General features: G+C 44.4%; 1 protein-coding gene across 1 annotated transcript in view; it reads left to right on the forward strand.

Annotated features, from left to right (window-relative positions):
- GRM7 (glutamate metabotropic receptor 7) overlaps positions 1–27,542 on the forward strand; it is a 1,698,774-nt gene that overhangs the window by 676,576 nt on the left and 994,656 nt on the right. The window lies entirely within an intron of this gene.

The raw sequence follows: 27,542 nt of genomic DNA on the forward strand, positions 1-27,542 counted from the left end.
ATGAAAACAATGCCCTATCACATAAAAACCAATAGGTTTCACTGTATGTATCACTTCTATAGGGAATAAAACTGCCACTGTGTCTCTTGCCGCTCAGAGAGACTAAAACACTCTGTGAATGACAATGCTCAATAATAACAAATCACCCTGTGGGCGTAACATTGATCAGTGACAATGAAAAATGACCCTTCCATATCAAAATCAATGGGTGCACTGTACGTGTCACTGCTCTGGGGAATGAAAATGACCCTGTGACTGACACTGCTCTGTGGGAATGAAACACCCACATGTGTAACACTACTCTGCGAGAATGAACCACCTCCTTTGCCTGACACTGGGAAGTAACAGCTCCAGGAAGAGCTGGTACTTCTTTAATCAGCACAGTGCACTAATAGAACCACCAGTCACAGAGAGTCAAGAGATGATACAGTGCAGCCGGCCAGTACACAGTAATTACAGAGACAAGGTTCTAAGAGAGGTGAGAGACAGACTAAGTTATAGCAAACACAAACATGGAAAGAACTTACATACAACACATTCCCACCCTCAAACAAAGGAGAACCTCACATCAGCAGAAAGAAAAGAATGAGAAGAATGATGCAAAACAAAGGAACAAAGAAAGCTATGATACTGTATGTAAGAGCAGGTCACCCACGAACAAGAAAAATAAAGCATAAGCAAGAAAAACAGCTGTGTACATACAAGACGTCTCACACAGTCTCCAAGTCTCACAGAATGAAAAGCGTCATTTTCTCTCAATTTGATAGCAGCAGCAGTGGAATCGCTTAGAAGAGCATTTTCCTTATTCACACCACAATCAACCCTAAGTTCTTCAGTGGTATATTTCCCAATAGACCCATCCACGGGACCTACATCTCTTCATGCTTTTGATATTGGAACTGGAAAGGAAACTCCTTTAAATTTTTCCTGGAACCTCTGATGATTTTCAAGACTCTCACCATGGTTCCGCTCACATTCACCACTCCGTGAACAGTCCATACTGTCCCATCTTAAGTTACAACACTAGGCAGATTAACCGTCTCAACCTATATAGGTTTATCATATTTGGAGCTTTCCAACCGGGTTTCAGGACCCTCGCCAAGTGCCCTGGGGCACAGTCAAGAAACCGAACATCCCTCTTGCAATCAACCCTGATTTTAGGTTTCATCCGTTTATCTGCAACTCTCTCAATAACCACGTCTCGTCCATTCTCTTCACCATCAAACACAGGTTTCTTCTTAAACCCAAATGCACATAGTTTAGATTGCAGATTCCTCCCTTGCAGAAGTTTGAAGGGATTCCCTACCATGGTGCTGTGAGGCACACTACAGTACGGCCAAAACTTAGGACTGACAAAATATTTCCACTCCAGACCATGGGTCATGGCACCAGTAATATGCCTTTGATGACTCTGTTAAATCTTTACCCTTGACCATTGTTCTTGGGATCACATAGGACTGTAATAATCTGAGAAAGGTTCAACTGCCCCATACATAATTCATAATGTTCTCCAAAGCCCAGACACAGGCCAACAACTCTTTTTGAAGCACTGCATACTTTTGGTCTGAATTATTTAATGCCCTAGATGGAAATGTGCAGTTCCTAGGGGGAGAGAAAGGGAGTGAACAGTTCTCTTATGGATGGTCCTTACACATCCTAAAGGATGTCATGCTTGATCATTTGGCTGTGCTCTTCGTCGGGGCGGCACTGCTCCCAGCAAGTTAGTGTCCCTAGCCTTGTCCATTGACAAGATTTGGGGTTCATTTTCTCTAGGCTCATCAAAGCCCTGTATTTGCAAATTAGTCTTGCAGGATTTTTTGTCCAGGTCTTTTTTAAGATAAATCTAGCAGAGGTAGTTCAACATGGCAACCAAATTAGTGTAGTACCATCATTGGCAGTCACCAAGCTGGAAACCATAGACCACCAATCCACCTTATTTTTCTGAGAACTGCTTTGAATTTACACAAAGTTTGTAAGATGAGGCTAAGAAGAACTCTAATTGCTGGGGACCAGCCCATGTGGGCATCACTCAGTATGCCGAATAGAAATATACTTTTAGACGTCAACATTTTATGCCGCAATTACAATATTCATTGATTCACTTAAGAATTTGATAACAATACTATTATTAATATTAAACGATGGCAGCTGCTACAAAAATAACAGGTTGATAACAAATCAGCTTGATTCATTCTAGATACCACACTCTCAATCAAATTTTATATGGTCAAAAATACCTTGCAGTACCTGTTTACTAATGTGGAAGGTTTTCCAAAGCAGAATTTAGAAAGACCATCTAAGATATTGTTTCAGCCCACCTTAAAGCTGTTATCTCCCTCCCCCTTCTGCCAGGCTCTTGGAAGAGTGTCATATCCCGAAAGACCCAAAACAGCCATCTCCATCATCCGTACACTGGTAGACTAGCACTGGTCAATTATGAAATTAGTGTTTACGCCATCTTTAAAGGAACAAGAATCAGTCCACACCAGAATCCCTGATTCAAAACATAGTAAGCCATACGGCTAGCATAACACAAAAGAGACAAACTTTTGTCATATCGGGAATCAAGAAGTGATTTACAGAAAGTTAGGTTAAAATAAGTCGCTGCAAAAGGAAAAAGTAACATAAAGAAAGAGTTAAAGGGAACATTGATTGCTCATAATCTGCTTGTATATTACAGTTTTGAGAATGCATTGTTCCTTATGTCTGCCCTATTAAAATATTTGTATGTAACGTGCCACTCTTTTATGAGGAAGATATGCCAAGTTCCCTCATTCTACCCTGGTTTTGAGAGAAATACATCATGATTTGCTCAGTGTTCCCACACCTGGTTTTCCCAGGAGTTGGAACACATGACCCAATTTACCCGGCCATTAATTCCAGCTGGTAAAGTTACAAGAGACTTTAGCTGCAACAACATCCAAGTCTGACCCACACTCCACCTCAACATTTTTCTCTGGCAAGGGTGGAGTATTCAACCCTCTTGCCTTCCAGAAATAATCTTCCCCATTCTTACCCTACCTTTCCTCCACCCTCTTTCCACCACTGCTCCACAGAGAAGGTCCCCATACATTTACCACATACACAGAGGAGGTGGTAAATGTGTGCTTTCAACCGCGCAGAAAAGGGAATACCTTGTGGAATACCAAATACTAATTCCTCTTTAGGATGGGTTTACCATGTAACTGCATGACACTGATGGGGTGTTATTGCATGATAACAGTAAGTGCGTTACAGAGTCTGTGCCCGGACACTACACATAACCAGGGTTTGTGTGCGCATGTGCTCTGTTAGAATGAGACACTATTGTACCTTTTGAGACACTTTCATCCTCGCACATTATTTTGGGGGATTGGAGTAGTCAGTGAAACAGTGATGAGTAAATGGGCAGAGAAAACATACCGAGTGAAGCAATGGGCAATAGCATCATTGAAAAAGTGGAAATTTAGAGGTGAATTTGCTAGGAAAAGTGTGCAGAAAGGTCATAACAAAGGGGCATATTAACAAGCTGAAGTATTGCCACTTTCTCGGCACAATTCGCCGAGAAAGCGGCGATACTTCCAGCGCCCTATTAACAAGGGCATTGCAACGCCTGCCTCAAGCCCACTTTGCATGTCAGCGAGAAACATCGCTAATGACATGCAAAGTGGGCGTTCCCAAGTCCAACCACATGTAAAATGTGGTTGGAGGTGGGAACACCCTATCACCAAGGCAGGCGTTGGGAGGAAAAGACCTACGATAAACTCGTTTATCGCAGGTCTCCCAACGCCTGCTCCGACCAGGCGTTAGGCATTGATAGCATGGGGGTGTGGATCATAAAGCTGAATCCACCCCCATATTATCAAGGCACACATTAGCGCATGAAAACAACGCTTGTTTTCACGCGCTAATGTTCACTATCGCCGGCTATCGCAGGATTTACTATCGCCTACGTGTTGCGCGTTGATAATAACGCGCTAACACGGCGAAAAAATCCGGCGATAGTGAAATGTGCGATGTGCGTTTTTTAACGCACATCTTGTTAATATGCCCCAAAGAGCGGTAAGGCACAGAAAGGAAGTGAAAGGTGAAACAGATATCTGTTATATAGCAAGTGGAGAGTTGGTGGTAAATCCTGAGTACAGATAAGGCAGAAGAATTGAACTCGTGCCTGATAAGAAGAAAATACATAAGTTAAGAGATGAAAAGTGGATGGCGGGGAGCTGAGGAATTGTAGAAAGGGTACACAATTCAGGTAGAGAGTGGCAAATAATGGGGTGAACAGGAATAAGGGTTTGTTTGACTGGTAAGGGGATACACGGAGAATGTGGAATGCACGATGGTGATGCCAACCATATGGTGGTGAGCAATGGGTTGGGTTATTAAAGAGGCAAACTGATGCAAGTGGATTGGGTCAGGTATACAGTGCAGATATAGATAGGAATTTCTTAAGCTAGGCAGGTAGTTGAGGGGCTGGGAATAGGAGGGAGGCAGAAAGCGTTGGGTGGGGTATGAAGGACATAGAATAGTAAGAGAAGAGAGATGAGCGAAAATAACTTTCTTTTATTTATCAATTACACTATGGTTTTTGCATCCATACCCATTTTCCAGGGGTTACAATAATCCAGTTTAATGGACCTTTTGTTATCAAACTCAGAAAAATGGAAGGTCGAACGGGCCCTCCTAGAATTCAAAGTCTTCACCAGCAGAACATTGCCAAAGTCATTGGCAAGCGTCGTGTCACTGAGGGGTATTGCTTGAGGAGACCCAGATGTAGGAATGCACGATGATGGTGCTTGGAAGGGAGGTGGATAGTGGTAGGCAGGAAAATGGACCAAGAGGTTTGCCGGGATGGATTCCCGGAGTCTGAGCAATTCTCAGAGTATGACGAATGTTAAGAGAGAAGGAGGAAAGTTTGAGGGGAAGGAGAGAAATGCAGTGGGGGATAGTTGGATGTGGGTTTAGACACTCCTAAGATTTAGTATGATGGTTAGTGATGGAGCTAAAATTGGGATTATACAGGCAAAGTGACTAGGTTGAATTCAACCTGAATGAATGAATTAATACATTGTGATGAATGGAGGATAGAGATGGATTGCTATGATCAGCAGCATAAAGGGAAGAGAGGAGTTTGTTAGGTGCAGGGAATATGGGGTACAAGTATGTACATATGTATGCTGGTTTGAATGTATGTATGCATGTATGGATGTATTTATGTATGTATGCATGTATGTTTGCATTTATGTTTGTATGTATGCATGCATATATGTGTTGCTTTTATAGATCAAAGTTAGCCGAAAGGCAGTGGAGTTCTGTACAGGGTCAAATTCGGAGATACAGTCAACAAGTGATTGGCGGTTGATCTGCTTTTAACACAAACCTGATGTAGTGTTTTTATATAGGTGCTTCTTCAACTCTTTACTAGATCCGAGTAGAATTAGCCTGACCGTTATGGATATAGGGATATCATTACATATCCTGTGTGCATATAGGGAGAAGGCCTTTTGCCTTGTTCTTTTTTTCTTCTCCAGTCTGATGGTGTCCTGGCCGCAAGTGTGTCGAGAGTCACCACAGGCTGTTAGTTTGTCAGTCAAATAGGCATAGGCAGCAATGGTGATGGCTTTGTGGATGATGCAGCTGGTTTTGAAGGTAGAAAGGCCAACAGAGAGAGCCAGTGGAATTCCATCTGCATGCAGGTGATGTGATCTTTGTTATGACCCTTGTTGAGGTGTACAACACTCAAATGCCCTTAAAGAGGCCCAGAAGGATTGTATTGCCACCATCTAGATTTGAAAGGATGAGGGCTTGAAGGGCAGTTCAGAGGTTGTATTCTGGGAGGAATGGTTTCACTTTCTTTAGTAGAGAGACCTGGCACTCATGGGTTTATTAGTTATGTGTTCTTTGAGGGTGAGATCAGTGTTCAGGATGAATCTGAGTGACTGGCATTGGGTGAAAGTTGGGATTGACTTGATCAAGTTTCATGTCATCAAGCAAAGTTTGGACTATTTGTTGCTTGTTCTAGTTGCATGCTGGGAAATCTAAGCGTGGGGAGGGTGGTGAGTGATAGTTACAGAAAATATAAGTAGGAGGGTTAAGGTTAGTAAATGGTGAGCACTACAGAGTGAAGGAAGGCAAGAGTGACTATTAAATTGTGATCAATAGAAGTAGCAATGAACTTGTATATTGAGAAACAGAGAGGGATGGCAGGACTTTGTTAACACAGGTTTTTGGAAATGGATCCGCACAAGAGTCGGAAATGCAAAGCATTCTTTATTCAATGATTTTCTCTAGCCCAGAGTCCCAGAGCTGCCAATGAAGCAGTAATGAAGTATAGAAGAGAACGAGTTGTACAATCTATTCATCAAAGGGAGAAGGGAAATGCACAGCTCGCCTCGCAATATTTAGTCCGTGATATGAGCTGAATCTGAATTCAGTCCTAGTGTGTGACGGATGATTCTGCTAATGAAATGTTGCAGCAGGAGAGCGGTGTGATGAAGCTGACCAAGGTAATAGAAAGAGAAGATTGACAAGTCTGGCGGACAGAGGAGATCTATGGCTCTTGGAATGACCCTGGACATTGTAACCATATAAATCATGACTATACTCAGAGGTCGGCGCGGGTGTGAGTGAATAGCATTGGAACAGGTTCTTGTAGTACGCGTATGCATTTCATGTCGCACAGGAAGTGATGCAATTGGACAGGATGTCAAATAATGCATGACACTGTACAGACACGCAGTGGGCAGACAGAAGAAAGACTGAAGTTAAACTCTTAGCACAGTGTACCTGTGTTTCGACAATGAGTCAAACTTATCGATTAGTAGATAAATCCAGTTGAGAGACAGCTTAAGTAGGCCCGCCAACAATCGAACGGTAATATCCCTTCTCAAATTCAGTACCCTAAATACACTATGTAGGAGAAAGTATGTGCTGGCTTAATCACTATAATGCAGAGAAGAGAGAAAGGCTGGGTCCTGTCTCTGACCGGCTTGGACCACTCTTATAAACCAAACAAAAGAAAGTGCCGGACAGTCTGAATGAATACAAACAAATGCACACCTAGTATAATTAATTGCTAGGCGGACAAACCATTTGTGATTGATCACTTGTATTTTTATGAAAAAGTTTTTTGAAACGATTTTTTGGCATCAAGGGATGCACACCACATTCACAGAAGTATACAAATGCATTGAAACCAAAGACAATACATAAAATTACAATGTACACATATGACAATTGTGATTACAAAAAACAACTGTGCTATGCCTCAAAATATAACGTTGTGCTGAGGCACCAATCCTGAATACAAAATGAACAAGTGTATTCATTCAGACTGTCCGGCACTTTCTTTAATCACTATAATGACATTTCCTAGCAGACAAAAAACACAGTGCCCGGAGACAATCTAGCCCCATTGGGCCTCAGAGAAATGCCCTAAGGAGGATTCGCTATGGACTATTCCCCCTCAAAGAGAACACGACTTGCACACCAAATAGCTCTAACACAAGAGGGTGGACAGAGAAGGGTGTGAGATTGTGGGGCTTTAGAAGGTACAAAGCAGAAAGGAATTGTTGCTGGAATCAAGGCTGCCCCTGATAGGTGATCCTCTTCCCATGTGAACAACCTAATTGAATGTGCATTTTCGTTTGTTCTTTCAATCTGTTTTAATACCATTACCTCCTTATTGATAGTTAGACTGAAAATGCTTATATTTTAAACAGTAATTCCAATGGAAATGGTGCAATCTCACTCCTCTCTAGTCCTCTCTAGCTATCCATGCTCTTTCTCTTGACACCCTAAGTAGTGCTTTTGGGGCTGGAGATCCCTCAAACTTGCAATCAACTCAATATCCTCCAACCTGCAACACCTGCTCCAAGATTCCCATTAGAAATAGGCAAACTGAGCACAACACCTTTATGCAACCTTGGTGTAATCAGCACTGCATGCTGTAGAGTCCCTTTAATGCAAAAACCACAGGTGATGGACAGAATCCAGAACAATGTCATACATTCACCCCAGTACAGAGATCTGGGCCTAAATCCATCGTTTTTTTGCACTCCACACCACCCAGTTCAGACATGGTCATATGCAAATCAGTCTGACCCTTTGCCTCATGGGAACAGTCCAGCCCGAACTGCCAAGCCATACCTTCCCTGGACCAGAAAAAAGCTTCCGAGGACCGGTTTCTGGCATTTCAGCCGTCTTCAGCCCGGCTTGCTTGAATACAGTGGTGTGGAGTGCATGGGACTCACGTCTGAGCATACCCATCCCACTCGAGGTGACAAATGCAAAAACCACAGGTGATGGACAGAATGCAGAACAATGTCATACATTCACCCCAGTACAGAGATCTGGGCCTAAATCCATCATTTTTTTGCACTCCACACCACCCCAGTTCAGACATGGCCATATGCAAATCGGTCTGACCCTGTGCCTCATGGAAACAGTCCAGCTCGAACAACCAAGCCATGCCTTCCCTGGACCGGAAACAAGATTCCGAGTACCGGTTTCTGGCAATCCAGCCGTCTTCAGCACGGCTTGCTTGATTCCAGTGGTGTGGAGTGCATGGGACTCACGTCTGAGCATACCCATCCCACTCTGAGCATACCCATCCCACTCGGGGTGACAAATGCAAAAACCACAGTTGATGGACAGAATGCAGAACAATGTCATTCATTCACCCCAGTACAGAGATCTGGGCCTAAATCCATCGTTTTTTTGCACTCTCCACCACCCCAGTTCAGACATGGCCATATGCAAATCAGTCTGACCCTGTGCCTCATGGGAACAGTCCTGCCCGAACTGCCAAGCCATGCCTTCCCTGGACCGGAAACAAGCTTCCGAGGACCGGTTTCTGGCATTCCAGCCGTCTTCAGCCCGGCTTGCTTGAATCCAGTGGTGTGGAATGCATGGGACTCACATCTGAGCATACCCATCCCACTCGTGGTGACAAATGCAAAAACCACAGGTGATGGACAGAATGCAGAACAATGTCATACATTCACCCCAGTACAGAGATCTGGGCCTAAATCCATAGTTTTTTTGCACTCCCCACCACCCCAGTTCAGACATGGCCATATGCAAATCAGTCTGACCCTGTGCCTCATGGGAACAGTCCTGCCCGAACTGCCAAGCCATGCCTTCCCTGGACCGGAAACAAGCTTCCGAGGACCGGTTTCTGGCATTCCAGCCGTCTTCAGCCCGGCTTGCTTGAATCCAGTGGTGTGGAATGCATGGGACTCACATCTGAGCATACCCATCCCACTCGTGGTGACAAATGCAAAAACCACAGGTGATGGACAGAATGCAGAACAATGTCATACATTCACCCCAGTACAGAGATCTGGGCCTAAATCCATAGTTTTTTTGCACTCCACACCACCCCAGTTCAGACATGGCCATATGCAAATCAGTCTGTCCCTGTGCCTCATGGGAACAGTCCAGCCCGAACTGCCAAGCCATGCCTTCCCTGGACCAGAAACAAGCTTCAGAGGACCGGTTTCTGGCTTTCAAGCCGTCTTCAGCCCGGCTTGCTTGAATCCAGTCGTGTGGAGTGCATGGGACTCACGTCTGAGCATACCCATCCCACTCGGAGTGACAAATGCAAAAACCACAGGTGATGGACAGAATGCAGAACAATGTCATACATTCACCCAAGTACAGAGATCTGGGCCCAAATCCATCGTTTTTTTGCACTCCACACCACCCCAGTTCAGACATGGCCAAGCTTGTGTGCCATATATGCAATATTGCATTTAGCAGAACTAAACTACATATTCTTAATTTTACATTACAAACTTAAACGCTTTAGCTTCTCATTTCCTTCTACATTTTTAAACCTGTTCTTGGGTGTCAGCTTGAGCTCTGTTCTGCGTTCAAACTATAATGCTAATTGAAGTTTGTAGATGGATGCCTGTGCCTGTTTATCAAGTTCAATAGAAGAAATAATAATTTCCAAAACTCTTCTTCATTTATGCTTGGCGGGATGTGCCTTCTTTAATTAGTTGTTCCCACAGTGAGGTCACATGAAAAACAGCCAACACATGTTTTGCCCAATGGCTGATTGACCGAGGGCTTTCTCAAGGCAGGGAGTATTCAAGTGGTTCTATAGCTGGCGGAATTACAGTCAAGCGGTCTCTGCGGTCCCGAGAGCAATGCTACTGGAACCACCACCTCTAAGGAAGAGTCAAACTGTAGCAATTACATTTGTATGATGTGAGGGCTTTTAAAAGGAGTGGCTACTGATGAGGGATTCAGACTAAGAAAATGAGCTAGAAGTTTAAGGTGTTGCAAAGAAAATACTTCAGAATATTTTAGATAGATTCATATTTAATAAAGAGGACTTGGGAGTGATTCTCGCCGTTTTAAAGATAAAGTGGACCAAAGAAAAAATAATTACGTTACTTTTGTGTTGCAAAATTATTAAAAGTTATACAATCTCATGTAATTCAGAGAATTTTGGGACAAAAATGCCTTCCGCGAGAGCACAGAAACAGTGGCTGCTGGCTGAGGTTGTTCATGCTATTTACTTAGTGCAAAATGCTTCCTCTGGTCCATTTTGGATGCAAAGGTGAATTTAGCATTATGAAAAAAAGATAATCCTGCATAATTTTGCTGTAATGTCGAATAATTATGCAAAAGCAAATTCCACAAATTAATCATTTCCTTACTCCAGATTTCTCGTGCCAGGAGATGTATTGTTTTTGTGTTTTATAGAACCTAGGAGGCTGTATTACAGAAGGTGCCCGGGAGAGCAGTGAGCACTTGCTCCCATCTGATGTTCCCTTGTGGCACTTTGGTTTTACAGAAGGGGTCACAGATGCGTGTGTGCTTTAAGTATTGTTTTGCATCAGCACAATCCTAAGGGGATATTGCCTCATTTGCATGGGTACATAGCCCATGGAAATGTGGCATTGACTTTGCAAAGGTGTCCCTGCCATTACACTGGTGCAAGCATAGAGAAGGACACTGCTCCACAAGAAATCCAGGGACAACTAAGGCACCTCCCCACCACCAGGTGGGTGTAGTCACATACTATAACTGCTTCTGCAAGGATCCCGCTTCCGCCTTAAAGTGCTGTGCTGTCCCCAGTGCAAACACAACTTCATGCCTGCACTGGACACTGCATTTTCTAGATAATAAGGGACACTGTCCCTATTTCATCCAGATGCACCTAAATGCAGTGGCGGCTGCCTCGGAACGGTAGTGGCGTTTTTTTAATTTTTATATAAACGTACCCTTCTCCGCTGCACCGCCGCACCGCCGCATGCCTCTCCTCTGTCGTCGTTCTGCTGGAAGCACTGGAAGAACCCAGGCTTCCGGACTCTCCCAGCCAATACTGCAGAAGCAGCCTCGTGATTGGTCTGAGTGTCCAGTTTGGACACTCAGACAGTGACTGATAGCCTGGGCATGTTCTCCATGGGGCTGTGCTACACAGCCCAATGAAGAACATGCCAAGTGCACATGGTGGTTTGGCCGGCTCTAGAGGGCCGGCCACACCGTCATGTGCACGTAGAGAAGTGCAAACCACTCCTCCATGCTCTGTCGTCACAGAGCCCATCCCCGCCCGACTCCAACATAGAAAAATAAAATGATAATAACGTCCTGTTATTATTTTCTTTTTCTTTTATACACTTCTGAAAATTGCAGTGGGGCGACGCTCCTATGCCTTAGTGGAGGAGCGGCCACTGCCTAATTGAGATCGGAACAATGTGCTGTTTTACATAATACATCCCCTGAATTGCTATGCTGTCTACTATCTAGTTAGGGCACCCACATAACAAAGAGACAGAGCACAAATATGACAGAATAAAGCAGCTTGAAGTTCCAGAAAATGGAACATGGTAATCAGGGCACAAGTCCTAAAAAAAGAAGTGGGGGTAGAAGTTGCAGTTTATAGTTATCGAGCTCCCGGTAAAATAAGTGGGGTGACGCCGTCCACCCGCGTGGTACCCCGACTCGAGCCCTGATGTGAATCCCCTAGATGAGGATCAGACTGAGTTAGGGCCGGACTGGCCATAGTGGGCACCGGGCAATCCCCCGGTGCACCGCAAGGGTGGGGGCCAGTTTTGAGCCCCTGGGGGACGATTTTTTTACAGGGCTGTGCAACAAAATCGGCCAAAAACCGGTCCTAGCAAAGCGCTCGGCGGCAACATCACCCCCCCCCCCGATCCCCCCATCCCCCCACCCCGAGTGGGGAGGGGGGGGCCGGCGGAGCACTTTGCCAGGGCCGGTTTTTGGTTCCCAGTCCGGCCCTGGACTGAGTACACTGTTCTTTAAGAATATGGCCTGTTGGAACCATTGCTCAGAGTACTGCAAAATGTGTCCCTCACTAAATGACAGCTAGAAGCTGTAAGTCAGCCTCCTAGCATAAAATACTGCCATAAACCTTCCAGCATCCTCAGCACGGGGACAGAGTGTGCAGTCCATCGCCAGACTCTGGGAAGCGCTGAGAGTTTGCCTAAGGGCAGAGACGAGATAATATATGAGTCAGCAGATTTCCCGAAACGCCAACTTCTCACAATTGCCTTACATTGAGAGCGTGTAACTTTGAGAGCAGTGAATAAAGACTACAGAACAGGAGCTCTAAACTCACATTTAAAGTATATTAAAAAAAACAATTATCTTCAGTCCTGCAGCTCTCCTCTCCCAGTGGCTGCATGTAGACTCATCAGGTGCCATGGCCGGTACTTTTAACCGCATGCGCGCTAGCGGAATTCCGCTCGCACGCTGGGTTTTAAAAAAACGCACATTACGTTACGAGCTGGGCTCATCATCAGCGTGCGAGGAGGCTACGCCATGACGAGCCTAGCTCGTCATCAGCGTCGAAGGGGTTAAGATATCTAACTATAAGCACATCTACACCTTTAGCAAATATCACATATGTTGTAATATTAAAATGTACGTATTTTGAATTTCTATGTTATGTATAGTATCATGCACATGTTTAGTATGTATACATTTTATAAAATATGTATATATAAACATTTAGATTAAAAAATATTATGTATCCAGTTCATTTTCAGCGCTTTACACACCTCATATGACGTACAGTCATTTCTTAAATGTTCTGAAATTAGAAAGAGCTTTATCTTCTGGGAGTTGCTGTCAATCATGGACGTCTTTGTACCAGTTCTGTGGACATGTTTCAAACATATTCACCTTTTGTTTTACTGACTATTCTTTGTTATGTTACATGTGCATTACATTTGTAATGTAATCTCTTGTAGGCAACAATAGGCTTGGTTGTGATTTTCACTTTCAAATTCTACGTCATGGAAGCTACTTTTAATTTTTTTTCAGACTATTACAATTCCTGTTTTTCAGCTGACACGTGCACCACTCTGTTGAAGTGGCCGAATATTCTCAAGGCTACTTTCTTGAGTGAGAACCTCAGACTTCAGACTGAGTGGTCCTTCAAATTTCAGACTGAGAGGTCCTTCAGACTTCAGACTGAGTGGTCCTTCAGACTGAGTGGTCCTTCAGACTTCAGACTTAGTGGTCCTTCAGACTTCAGACTGAGTGGTCCTTCAGACTGAGAGGTCCTTCAGACTTCAGACTTCAGACTGATTGGTCTTTCAGATTGAGTGGTCCTTCAGACTGAGTGGTCCTTCAGACTGGGAGGTCCTTCAGACTTCAGACTGATTGGTCTTTCAGACTGAGTGGTCCTTCAGACTGAGTGGTCCTTCAGACTTAAGTTTGAGTGGTCCTTAAGACTGAGTGGTCCTTCAGACTGAGTGGTCCTTCAGACTGAGAGGTCCTTTAGACTTCAGACTGATTGGTCTTTCAGATTGAGTGGTCCTTCAGACTGAGTGGTCCTTCAGACTGAGAGGTCTTCAGACTTCAGACTGATTGGTCTTTCAGACTGAGTGGTCCTTCAGACTGAGTGGTCCTTCAGACTTAAGACTGAGTGGTCCTTCAGACTGAGTGGTCCTTCAGACTTAAGACTGAGTGGTCCTTAAGACTGAGTGGTCCTTCAGACTGAGTGGTCCTTCAGACTTCAGACTGAGTGGTCCTTCAGACTGAGTGGTCCTTCAGACTTCAGACTGAGTGGTCCTTATATGGCTATACTATATTGTTTTGCATGCATTTCCGAGTTGCGACAAAGCCGCCATCAGATTTGGCCCATTCAGATTTTGTTGAAGTTTTCCTGGTAATTACATTTCCAATATTTAGTGGAGCTCCTAAAATTTTTAGAGCTTACTGTTGAGCTCTACATTCCTGGGAAGTGCATCAGAACATTTCAAGACATCTCGATGGTCTATCTCCATATTAGTGCTTAATTAAAAAGAAATGTTGGCGGTCCCCAGAGTTCTTGGGCAGCTGAACAAGGGAGAAAGGCCTTACCTTCCTCACTGCATCTGCACCCCATTACCGCCAGAGCACCCAGCCCACCTCTGCTACGTCGCGACGATCACTCTAAAATCTGGCAGGCTGGGAGCTGCATGTACTACACCAGGGAGTGTGTGCAACAGTCTTTAGTTCATTTTCATTTAGGTCTGTAAAAAGAGAAGAATTACTGCCAACACATGAATAGTTAAAGACCACTGCATTCGCTTTCTTCTTTACATGGGCCCTCATAGAAGTTCAGATCTGCCTTCTCTTGCCGTTGCTATTGTTTCCGGTCCAGGGAAGACATGGCTTGGCAGTTCGGGCTGGACTGTTCCCATGAGGCACAGGGTCAGACTGATTTCCATATGGCCATGTCTAAACTGGGGTGGCAGAGTGGGCTAATGAACGGTGATGGATTAAACCCAGATCTGTTGACTGGGTCTGAGTGTTTGATTGGTTCAGATGCTCCGTCCATCACCACCCCCTTTTGTACCGCTAATGGTTTCAGAGGACAGCAGTGAATGTGATGTACTGGATGTCATTACAGAGGCCTGGGCTTATTTTGTAGAAGAGGATGGGATTGGTGAAATGAGCTGTGTATCCTCGAAGGATGTTCACAACCCAAAGGTGGACATTCAGTTCTAGGTTGTTGAGGGGCAGATATAAAGTGTTTAAATGCTGTTTATCTTTAGAAAAAGCTGAGCCTCCTGCACAGACCGCATCACAGGAGCATATTACATCTCCCAGTAGAACACTCAGACATTGAGAAGCAGTCAGAAGAGAACATATTCGCGGGTGACACTGCACCTACCAGACAATTTGTCAGACTATTCCATTTGTTGTTTCCTTGTGTGAAGACAAATCGAAGCTGACCACCTTTTTCCATTATCACTTGTGTTTAAAATCCCATTTCGGGTAGTTTGTCGAGTCTGTTCCATCTCAGCGAGTTGCAAATTGTCTTGCAAGATTCATAGATGCTAAGAGTGTATTTCTGTAAAACACAGAATACATTAATTTGCAATCCACATAGCGATGTAAGGTGACAGGAAATTGAAAATCAGGCAGAGGTAGAATGTTTTAGGCTTGTAGATTGGCTATTTAATTCTAGCTATCAGTGTAACGTTTTGTGAGTAAAAGGGTTTTTTGCCCTTGTTTTCTTTGACTCCACTAGTGAAGAAGGTGTACACCGTAATTAGCAAAAGGAAGGTGTCCATTTGGTTCAATCTAGACTCAAAGTGTGAGACTCAGTGAGGTCTGTCTGCGTGTATTTTATATCAATTATCTTTAATTGCAATATAGTGACAAAATAATGTTTCTGACCTGTTCATACATTTCCACATGTAGATAGTGCAACACTTAGAAGTCTTTATTTTAACGAATGGCTGAATAAGTACAAGAATGTAACATGGAATTAATGCAGTTGCAGGTAATTGCGAATCACGGATGTAAGTGGCCGCAGTGCTCCTCTTATAGGTTGCACAAAAAGTTGAGGAAAGACAGTGGCGGCCTATGCATATAAACAGGGGTTAGGCGGGTGGATGGGGTGTGGCGGGAGCACAGGGGGAGTGCTTGGTGGGGGGAGCGTGGGGGTGTAATAATAATTGTAATACTGTTTTTTCTGCCTCCCACATGCTTCCTTATCCTAGCAGCCCCCCGGACAGGATCAGAGACTCCTTTATGCAATTCGTGCAATGCTCTCATGTTATGAGAGCAGCGCAGGGATTGGCCTGAGCGGGCTGATTTGATGCTCCGCTCAGGCACAGGGAGTCTGTGCTGTTTCTCCAATCGGGCTGTGCTATAATGCTGGGTTGGAGAAACCTAACTAGGCATGTCTGTTTGGCCGGCCTAAGACGGCTGGCCAAACAGACATGCACAGTTAGCAGTGCGCTAAGCTCCTCCCTCCCATGGCCCAGCCACGCCCCTCCCTGCACACGCTGGCTCAGCCAGGAGGTAAAAAATAATACAATAATGAAATATTGTTTTATTTTATAGCTGCTGATTTTGAGCCACTGGAGAGACGCTCCTCCGCCATTGCGGAGGAGCTGCCGGCGCCTGCCGCTGGTGTGTTTACATTTTCCATTGAAGATGTCTGCTTCGGTGTTGCTACCCATAGTGAGACTGTAACAAAGCCATAGGCCGTGGCCTGCAAAGCATGTTCCTCCTTTTGAGTTGGTTAAAGTACTGTGGGTGGGTCGGGCAGGCTTCGAATGGAATAGTTCAAGGAGAGTTCAAGGTTATAATGCTTTGTTTTGTTACTGAGATACTGTAAAACTTTCTGTTTTCGAGGCTGAGGGTTAGGTAGTTCTATTGTGTTTCGGTGAATGTTGACTGGACCTGATAGGGGCTGTGGATGAGCAATGGGTGTGTTGTATGAGACCAGAAGTGAGTTGTGGGTAGATGTGGGTATGGTGGTGTACCTTAGAATCATGTGGGCAAAACAGCAAGCGACAAAAATAATATAGCTTCATTTTGAATACCAAAATATTGCGAAGGTAAGCATATATAGTATATGTGTTTGGATGCCTTTATTGCAGAAAGTGTTGCACCATACAAACCCATACTTCACACCGATCGTTAAAATATGGGGGACATTTCAGGATTCTCAATGAAATATAGGTTTCATCGTCATAGTAACAGGCCAAGAGCTACTAGTTTACCATTGACAGCAAGGGTATCTAAATGATGCAGCCGGGTTAGCTTGCTTATGCAGTCAGAAAGTCATATTATATGGCACATTCTTTGTCAGTATTATTTGAACTAGCAGCAGCTTATTCAGTGAAATCTGCACATTATGAGCCAACATATGTGGTATCAGTAGTATGCCCAGACTTATGTGGTAAATGCTGCTGACACAGACTCTGAGGAATCTGCTGGCCCTTACAATTGAAACACACATAAGATGATGGGAGGCTGCTTGCAATAAGTCTGACTAGCAATCGCTTATGGTAGCACTCCAACCCATTGTTCGTTCGCACACCATGCCACCTCAGTTTGGACACAGCCATATGCAAATCAGTCTTGACCCTGCTCCTCATAGGAACATTTCAGCCCGTACTGCCAAGCTAGATCCTCCCTGAACCATAGCACAGCAACCCAGGACCATGTTCACCCTTATTATTGGCTCATCAGCTGGGTCTAGCTTGGTTTCTTTTATACAGTGAGCTCGGGATCCTCATCTGGGTATACCTGTCCGACTTAGGGAGACACACTAATGTATACAAAAAGTGACAATATCACATGGTTGCCAGTTCTCTATTCTATATATGTATGAGGCACTCAACACTAGGCTACAATATTTTTGTTGATTGGTAATTTGGCCACAAAATTATAGTAGCATACTGTTCTGGTTGAGTGGTGTTATGTGTTGTTAATGATTAGCATTATGGGGGTTGTGCTTGGGTGATGTGTTGGTGATTTATTTGGGAAGGTGTCTGTGAGTAGGTTGATGTTGTTTGTTGCTATTTGTTGCAACAATCCAACTGACTAGGTGGCCAAAGCTAGCTGTTCTATAAAATATTTGAAATGTAGATTAGAGTTGCCGTTATGTAGAGGATGGTTAGTGCCTGGACATTAATGTGCTGAGTGGCTGTGAATGACTCTGGGTTAGTGATTGCAGGTTTTATTATTGATTTCCCTGATTTTGAATCAAGCATTGCCTGCAGTATGCTCAAGACCATGCAGTTTTACATAATTTGCAGGATCGCTCCCGTTCACAAACATGGGCCACTTTTTTAGCTATCTAATTCACTAAAGGGGGCCACTTTTATTTTGGTGCCCAGGCTTATTTTCTGCCCCAACTCGACTCTCGACTTTGCTTAAAAGTCGTGCTATCTACACATGAAACATCGTTTACAATGCGGTTGTTACATCGAGATGCCATTACATCGCAGTTTTTAGACCGCAAGTCATTACAACGACTTGCGCTGGATGGCGCTCTAGGACAAGGAATAGTATAATTTTCCATCCAACACCTTCCCTACTGTATGTAGACTGGAGTTGGAATAGTAAATTATACTACTCCTAAGTCCAGCGTCCTCCAACGCAAGTCTTTGTAACGACTTGCGTTGTAAAAACTGCGATGTAATGGCATGCGATGTACTAGCATGCGTTGTAATGTCATACAACCATCTACACTATAAACACTGCACCATAAATGCTTCAGAATAACAGCCTAAAATGTGTTAGAGAAACAAGCCTTTGCAAAGGAGGAACACTATGACACGCCTATCAAGCCATATTTCATTTATGTAGGGTATTCCCAGTTTCAATGTCAGCGTTCATATGTCAGTGTCCCAATACTAATGCTCCATTGTAAACGCTGGTGCCTATGTGTCAGGTCCCTATTGTGAGCATCCCAGTACTTCTGTGCACTTTAATCGGGGTCTCAGCGTCACTGTTAATGTCAGAATCTTCATATCAGTTTTCACCCATGAGTGACCCAGTGATTGAGGAACCAATTTAAAATTTGGAGGTTGGGCTGTCCTCGTCCAGGACGATGGAGTAAATTACTCAGTCACCCTGGTGGAAGTATCGGAGGACAAATTTTGAAATGTCCATCAGGCCGGCAGACTCATCAAGCATTGACAGGAACCTCAATCAAGGCGGTTCCTGCCAATGCATTGTAACTTTACCCTACGACTCTGTCAAACATGACAGAGTTGCACAGCACAGCTACAATTTCTTTTTTATTTTCCAAAACAAAACCCGAAAGCGAGTTTTTGTTTTTGACTATAAACAAACATGCCCCTCCGATGAGGGGGGCATTTGGCAGTTTTCACTTCCCTTTACCGCCAAGGTTTTTCCTGGCGATGACAGGCGGTGAAAACTGGCCTTTATATCCACTCATCTAATTTGGGTAGGCGGACATACAGATCAACCTCGAACAGCTCTCACTTTGGTGGGCCGGCGGATTCATGTGAAAACATTTATTAGACTCCTGTACACAGAATGGATTATATATATACAGCATGTTTACATGAGGGAGTAGGAGGGGTGTAATGATGGCAGAGATTAAGTAGTTTCGCTGTCGTTACACCAAAGGTCCACCCACATTTAAATTAGACGGGCAGACAATTATGCTGGTGGAAAGGGCGCTCCGTCGCCGTTGTGACAGAGTACCCTTTCTGCCAACATATAAATCAGCCCCGTAGTTCAGATGCTAATTTCAGATCCTTCACATCAGTGGCCCCATAAAATGCTCAAAGCTCTATCAATCAATCAATCAATCGGAGTACTTGTAAAGCATGCTACTTACCCGTGAGGGTATCAAGGCGCTATAGGGAGGGGGGTGCTGCTACTGCTCGAAGAGCCTGGTCTTGAGGAGTCTTCTAAAGGCGAGTAGGTCTTGGGTCTGCTGTATGTGGGTAGGGAGGGTGTTCCAGGTCTTGGCGGCGAGGTAGGAGAAGGATCTGCGGCCGGAGGTCGTTAATTGGATGCGGGGGACAGCAGCGAGGGGGAGGCTGGCGGAGCGGAGCTGGCGGGTGGGGGTGTAGAAGTTGAGTCTGCTGTTCAGGTAGGCTGGTCCGGCATTGTGGAGTGCTTTGTGTGCATGGGTGAGGAGCTTGAAGGTGATCCTCTTGTCGACAGGGAGCCAGTGTAGGGCTCTCAGGTGGGGGGTGATGTGGCTGCGGCGGGGGACATTGACGATCAGTCGGCCGGAGGCATTTTGGATGCCTTGTAGTCGTCGTAGGTGTTTGGCTGGGATTCCTGCATAGAGTGCGTTGCCCCAGTCCAGTCTTGTGCTGACTAGGGCCTGTGTCACCATTATTCTTGTTTCGGTCGGGATCCACTTGTAGATCCTGTGGAGCATGAGGAGGGTGTTGTAGCAGGAGGAGGAGACGGCGTTGACCTGCTTAGACATGGAGAGGGAGGAGTCGAGGATGAATCCTAGGTTGTGTGCATGGTCAGTGGGTGTTGGTGCTGTTCCCATGTGGTCGGCCACCCTGAGTTATCCCAGGCTGAGGGGGTGGGTACGAGGGTGAGGACCTCCATCTTGTCCGAGTTGGGACAAGAAGAATAGAGGGGAATAGAAGAGTAAGCAAAGGGCATTCTCTGAAGGCAGAACGTGTACATGTATGAGAGATATCATGGATTCAGATAGAAAATGGTGAGTAATGCTTTATGAAGTATAAAGTGAAAAAAGTAAGATGTTTGTAAAGAGAGAGAGGCTCACTATTATAAATGAAGAGCTGGTAAGTAGTGTGCGTGTATAATATTGACTTTTGCAGCTCTATCATTGGCTTACCATGCTCAGATCCCACTGTCGCCCACACTGTGATGGGTAACCAGACAGAACCATTTCTACCGATTTGCACTGCCAGACTCAAATGAAATATAAAGTTTACTGTCATGAAAAAATGTTTGTTTTGCAGTGACAAAACAAGTCTTGTATTCCAACTGACTGAGGGCAAGTGAATGATGGTTGAACATAATTCGAAGAGTTCCTTTAAAATCAGTCTCAGGATCTGCTAGTCTGGGATACCGCCAAGAGCAGGATACTCAAAGTATGGCCTGGGGCCACTTGCAGCCGTCCTGACCTGTACATGTGGTCCCATGGTAAACAACACTTAGTTGAGCACTAGCACAGTCCATTAGGGCGTTGAAGCACTGCCCCACTGCTTCCTCTCAGTGTGAGAAGCAGAAAATATAATGGTATTTTAAATACCATTTTATTTCCTGCTCCTGAAAATGGCAGGAGTATGCCCGGTAAGGAGCCGGTGAGAGGGTATACCTGGTTGTGGGCGGGCGGGTTGGGGAGGAGTGGCTTGCACCACTCTAAGTGCCCTGACTGCTTGGTTGGCCCTGGCGCCGACCAATGCAGTCATGTGCACTCTACATTTTCTCTATGTAGGCTGCATGCAGCCTACATAGAGAAAATGGTGTCCCTACTGATGCCCGGCTGGGCGCCATCCGGGACTCCGCACCAATCACAACACTGCCATTGCAGCATTGTGATTGGCTTATGGGAGGGGAGGGAGCTGCAGCATGCCTGTTCCTGTTGAGAACGGCAGGCCCCGTCCCAGGAGCAGAGAGGGCGCAGACCTGTCAGGTAAGATTTATTTTATTTTAAACACATTACCCGCGCACCCCTCACGCGAACCCCCACCCCACTCCCCCGCGTGTATTACGAGCCACGACTGAAGGCAGGAAGTTACACACTACTACTTTGAAAGTTTCTAGTCACCACCACTTCAGAGTACATATAATGCAGAAAAGACGAGCTCAATGGAGTTATACTTTTAGCAAAAGTGTTTATGAAATGAGAGGAGTCCCGGGGGTGGGATAAAATATGGAATTTTTTTCTGTTCCGAATATGGTGATGCAAGAATCAATACCAGATCCGAAAGGACTGTACTCTATCCAACATCTGTCTATCACTCGCCCCTTATGCCTTTATTGTATTCTGTGCCATGCCCCCTGCTGTAACCTACTGACTGTTATGTCTCGTCTTTCATTCCTCGTCTTCTACTTTCGCAGGTCTTGTCTGCCAGTCATCATCGTGCCTGCTTGTCTGTGTATCCATGTTTAAGTAGCTGAGCTACAAAAACGAAAAATAATCTCACAAGATTAGTTAAATACAGGTTTCTCATTAATATTCATTGCAGCTGTCGAGGGCTTTATTATCATTAGCTCAATTGGTGCAGTGGCGCTGGGGCACAAGGATGTAAGGGTCCCTCGACATTCCACTCATAGCGGTATTTCACTCAGTCACCATTTACCTGCGGGCAAGGATGCCTGTTCTCCTTCCTGGCATTGGTGCCCACAATGCCCTTATTACACTACTGGTGGATACTCTGATAATCAGACTGGATTGTTCACTTTGATAGGTCGATGAGACCAGCCTAGTAGCGACCTCAAGTCTCATGCATGAGGAGTAATGCTTACACATTTTTCGGATCAAGTACAAGTCACTAGCTTGTACCAGGCTTTAACTCACTCCTAGTGAGGACATGTTGTCTCTGCCGTCAATTATGCTGTTAGGCGATAGAGTATGATTGATCCCCATAGGGTATCAGCACTGCGCGGAGAAGAACTCTACTTCGCCCTATAATAATAATATATTTTGTTTATTTAATCTGGACTGTTGTCTATATTGTCCTTTTCAGTCCAATAGTTTAACATGCGTACATTCATTTACATGTGATATTTGGTATACCGTTATTCTTTTTGCATATATTTAATATTTAAGCACTTTTCATAATTTCTTTGATCTCACATCCTTATGGTCATTGATGTCAAGGGTTGTGTGACAACACTTCCTGTGACATCACCACGTATACTTTTAGTTCATACTCCTAAGAACTGTAAAAACCTGAGAGTCCCGACCCAGCGCCGCCCACATGTTTCCCTATTTTTTTTTCATCTATATTTCTACATATGTGGATTGTAATGTTGGTAGAGTAGAGTGCACAGCTGGTAGTATTTTACTGGTCGCATACATAGTCGGCTGGGATGCGGTGTGAATGTTCCCTGGTTTGGTTCTAGTGTTTGTGCACACTGTTGGTTTGCATGCTGTGACAGTGTACACAGATGAGTGGATCGCATTGCTAGAATTATAGTGCAAACAGGTCAGATGGTCGCATGTTAATGCTCTCATATGTACTTGGCTGGGGTGTACGGTGAGTGTGCACATATTTGGTGGTAGTGGGAGCACACCGGTGGTTGCTCCCAGTGATGGTGTACATGGGTAAGTAGAATGCAATGCTAGTGTAATAGGGTGCACAGGTGGTGACTTTTCAGTGCTGGCATACATAGTCATCTGGGGTGTAGTGTGAGTGGGCACTGGTTTGTTTGCAGCATTTGCCACACCGTTGGTTGTATTTAGTGATGGTGCACTGATACTTGCAGTAAAGATTTACATGAGTGAGTGAATTGGAAAGCTTGCATAATAGTGTGCGCAGGTGGTGGAATGTTAGAGCAAGCATTCATAGTTGGCTGGGTTGTAGTGTGAGTGTGCACTGATAGTGCTAGTGCATACAGATACAGTGTTTGAAAGGAGGCTTCACTTTGCAATGGTGCACCATTTGATTCGCCATAATTTATTGAGTGGGCATTATGCGAGTGCATTCAACCTGAAATGCACGGGTGCAAGATGATGAGAGGCGTGTTCTTGTACTTGTCCAGTAACTACAGTCCGTCTGCAGTTTTTAAATGCCTGTTCTGTAATGTAGCAGGAGTTGAACTTTTTTACTCTAGTACTTTTAATACCCACACGCCACAGACTTCATGTATTTGCATTGTGATAGATGTAATATGTATTCTCCTCACTGTCGCAAACAATGACATTCCAGTCATATGTGTTTGTTAAACTGCATACCCCATTAGTTCTGTGCATCAGTGAATCGCCGCAGGGCATTATGGGAAAAGGCAGGGGGAGACGCAGGTCTGCTAGACTGTGCTATTTGAATCCTTTTTCACACAAACCTAACACTTGCTGCTTGTCATACCGATGAATGATAGAGCGTCATACTAGGACATAACGAGGGAATACTCCTCTGCGGGTCTGGGGCTGAAGACGGTGCAAAGATTTCATAGAGATAGTCAGGGACGTGGCTAGCATTAGTGCAGAAGGTGCAGTGGCACCAATGTCTAGAGGGGACAAGGTCATCAGACCTCAGAGTGGTTGACACCTTCCTGGTTTCTCAAATTTGCTTGAAAATGCACAATTTGTCCACTGATTTTAAACAAAATTCTTGGGGTAGAACCCCCTGAACCCCCTGTAAGGGGTACAGTCTCGCTCGCTATGCTCGCTCGCCGCAGTGCAGTACGATAATTGGTTTACGCCTCGCCACTTTCAAATGTCACCATCCGCCACTGCACTAGCATTCAGAAAGATGTTAAAAGGGAAAACATTTATGTACACATTAACTGAAAAAAAGATCTGCTGCACCACCTATTTTTAGGCATGACTTTATATTTAAAGACTTTCTGCAACAGACATGTAAATATGATAAAGCCTCTTCTAAATTCAAATAAAGTGTATTTCTTTAACCTGTAGAAGCATTTTGCCTTGGTTCATCACATCATAGCACTACATTGGCAGCAATTGTTTTTGAATATGAACTTAGAAACATATCCATGCGTCCCTCTGCCCTGATGATAATGCCATGTGTGAATTAAGAAGCAATTCAGTTGTCATATGCACCCTCTGCGGGGCTCAGGTTGTTGTTGCTAGTGGCACCTCAATAATGTCTATTAAATTAAACATGAGAGGGTTTTGTACAGCACACATCTTAAACTCATGTATTTAAAGGTGCTCTCATATGTGATAATAAAGAAAAAGGAGATACATTGAATGGAAAAAATTGCATAGGATCACAAAATTTGTTCAAGCACGGTAGACATTAAAGATCCCATGTTTTTTGGTTTCACATTGTGCAATTCAGCCACTAGATTGCTATCTCTTTCCCTCTATTGTTCTACCTTAAAATATAATGCTTTGTCTTTAGTTCTTGGTGCATGAGGGTAGAGTGTGGTGGCAAAAAGAAGGCCCATGAAGTTGTGGCTTGTTTTGTGCTTGAGGATAAAAGAGAAGCTTGAACTAAGCCAGAGCCAGGCATATTGATCAAGCTTGGCTCTTGTCTGCAGCAATACGCACAACTCTATTGCATAATTGCTGTTAAGGGTACATAGGCATAGGAAAGACATGATTTGGACATTATCAAATAATTTGGTGAGGCAGGAGCTCCAACATCACAGTTCAGGATTCTTTGCTTCAAGGTGCATAACTTTCTCACTACATCACATTTAGTAAGTGGACTATGACACTGGGGGCCTTATTTATGAAGGCCTTGCGCTACCGGTGCGTCACTTTTTACCATTTTAAAAATGATGCACCGGCGGCGCAGGTCTTCATAAATAAGGCCCTGGGTGTTCTCTTCCCCGTGTGTAAATTCAAAAGATTTTTTTTTAAAACATATTTTATTTGTCAAATGCACATAGAGCAGAGCTCTGCAACCCAGAGGCTTCCGTAGCATCAATATACAACATCATGACTTTGACACTTTTCTCAAATATTAAAAGAATATTGAAAGGACTTGCAATTAAAGCAAAACAAAAAAAAATAAACAACGAACATACAATACCCCACCCCACACCCCATCACACTGTCAACCAAACAAAATCAGCATATACAGTCAAAGAAAGAATCCTACACTCACCACTGTATATTTCTAAGAAGGCGCTATAGCACCCAGTGTATGTAGAGTAAAGACCCCCCAGTAAGGGGAAAGGAGAAGATTAACCCTTTCCGTGCTCATGACGGCTCCACACCGGCATGAGCCACGGGCGCCGTGTGCTAATGACGGTGTGGAGCCGTCATGCAACTGCTGCTCCGCCCACGCCCGCCTACGCTGCACTAATTCCCCACCTGTGCGGGCGAATTAGTGAGTGGGCGGGGTCATGGCGGCTCCATGCCATCATGAGCACATGCCGCCCGTGACTCATGACGGCATGGAGCCATCATGAGTGAGGGAGCACCACACCCACCCCCTAGCCCCGCTCGCGACACGGCTGAATTCAGGCCACGGCGAAAAGGGTAAATCCAGTCCGAGCCCTGTGCTGGAACAGGCTCCAATTCCAGTCCCCAGAGCTTCCAGATTTTGCAGTGTTTATGCGGGCACCCCTCGCATACAAAAATTATTGATTACAATTCTGTTTTCTAACTTACTAACAGTGTTTAGTTTGATTTAAGTTCTTGCTATCACTGTAAAATAAAGTAGCAGACAAATATACTCAAAAAGTGATTTCCCAAGAGCACACAATATGTCATAAGGGGATGCCAGTATTAATAAAACCATACCTTCTGATTCCATATTTAGCATCTTGCTCTTCACACAAGAACAGGATTGTGAGTGTTTCTGATGGGGAAACCCAAGGATTACTTTAACAAAAGAAATGGAACAGTGTTGTGGAACCTGCCCAGTCTTTAAATAGATTCCACTACAAGCATATTTTGTGGCAGTGATATAGCTGATGTAAAATGTCAAGTCTCCCAGTGTCATGGCTAAACCTTTCCCACTGCACGATATCTAGCGGTGGAGGTTTGATATTTGTGTCTGCTCACTTCAGTGAACTTTGAACCTTGTAGGTGGTCTTTACAAGGATTTGTTTATGGCACTTGCTACCGTAACTGAGCCTGCTTCTAAGCAATCTTAAAAATGAGACTCTGAACTTTCTGCAGGGTCATCCACAAACATTTTTCCTTCACCCTCCTGTTTGCTGAACCTGTTTACATTGGCTTGGAGACTCTGTGCAGTTTGCCACTACTAGCTTGTGCCTTCTCCGTTAAACATGGTAGAAATGACTTACATGCAATTGGTATATTTAAATTACCTGTAAGTCCCTAGCAAAGTGGTACTTCATGTACCAAAGGACCTGTAAATTAAATGCTACTAATGGGCCTGCAGCACTTCTTGTGCCACCCACTTAAATAGCCAATATAAACATGTCTCAGGTCTTCCATTGCAGGCTGTGTTCAGTGTTGAAACTGCCATTTCGATACAGCAAAATAAACCTATTACCTGCCCAAAACTTTCCTTTTTAATACATAGGAGTCACCAGTAGGGTGGGCTTTACTCAGCCCATAGGGCAAGGTGCAATGTATTTAAAAGGTTGGACATGTACTTTTAACTTTTACATGTAGAGGTAGTATACAACTCTTAAATTAGTTTTTCACTACTGCAAGGCCTACCTCCCCATAGGATAACATTGGCTTATCTTATTAAATTTAATTAGTGCTAACGTTCAATTGTGAGCAGGTAAGAATGCCAAATTTATACTCTACAGAATTGTTATTTAAGGCTCAGTATAACAGTAAAGTTGGACCACAATTTAGAAAATTTCACTTTTAAAAAGTTGGCATTTTCTAGTCCTACCCATTTGGTGGCTACAGCCTGTATTGTGGGTCTCATGACTAGGCGTAGCTGACAATTGGTCTTTGTGTATTATTCCCAGACAGTGAGACAAATGAAGAATAGGTGTTGCAAGATGGGCTATCCATGACTTGATATGAGGCAGAGCTGTCACCTGCCAGAATTGCACATCACAACGACTCTGCTTAAGCGCACTCACAAAGGGTTTCACATTAGTCTTTTGTGCCCCAAGACAAGCAGGGTCCAGGGCAGAAAGGCAGGAATTTCCAGACTCCTCTGTAGGGGGGAGAACTCTAAAAGCTTCTCCTACTTCAAAGTGGCCAGTAGGTATAATTATTGAACCCTCAGACCCAACTCATC

The sequence above is a fragment of the Lissotriton vulgaris genome, chromosome 9, assembly GCF_964263255.1.
Source record: "Lissotriton vulgaris chromosome 9, aLisVul1.2, whole genome shotgun sequence".
Lineage (NCBI taxonomy): Eukaryota > Metazoa > Chordata > Amphibia > Caudata > Salamandridae > Lissotriton > Lissotriton vulgaris.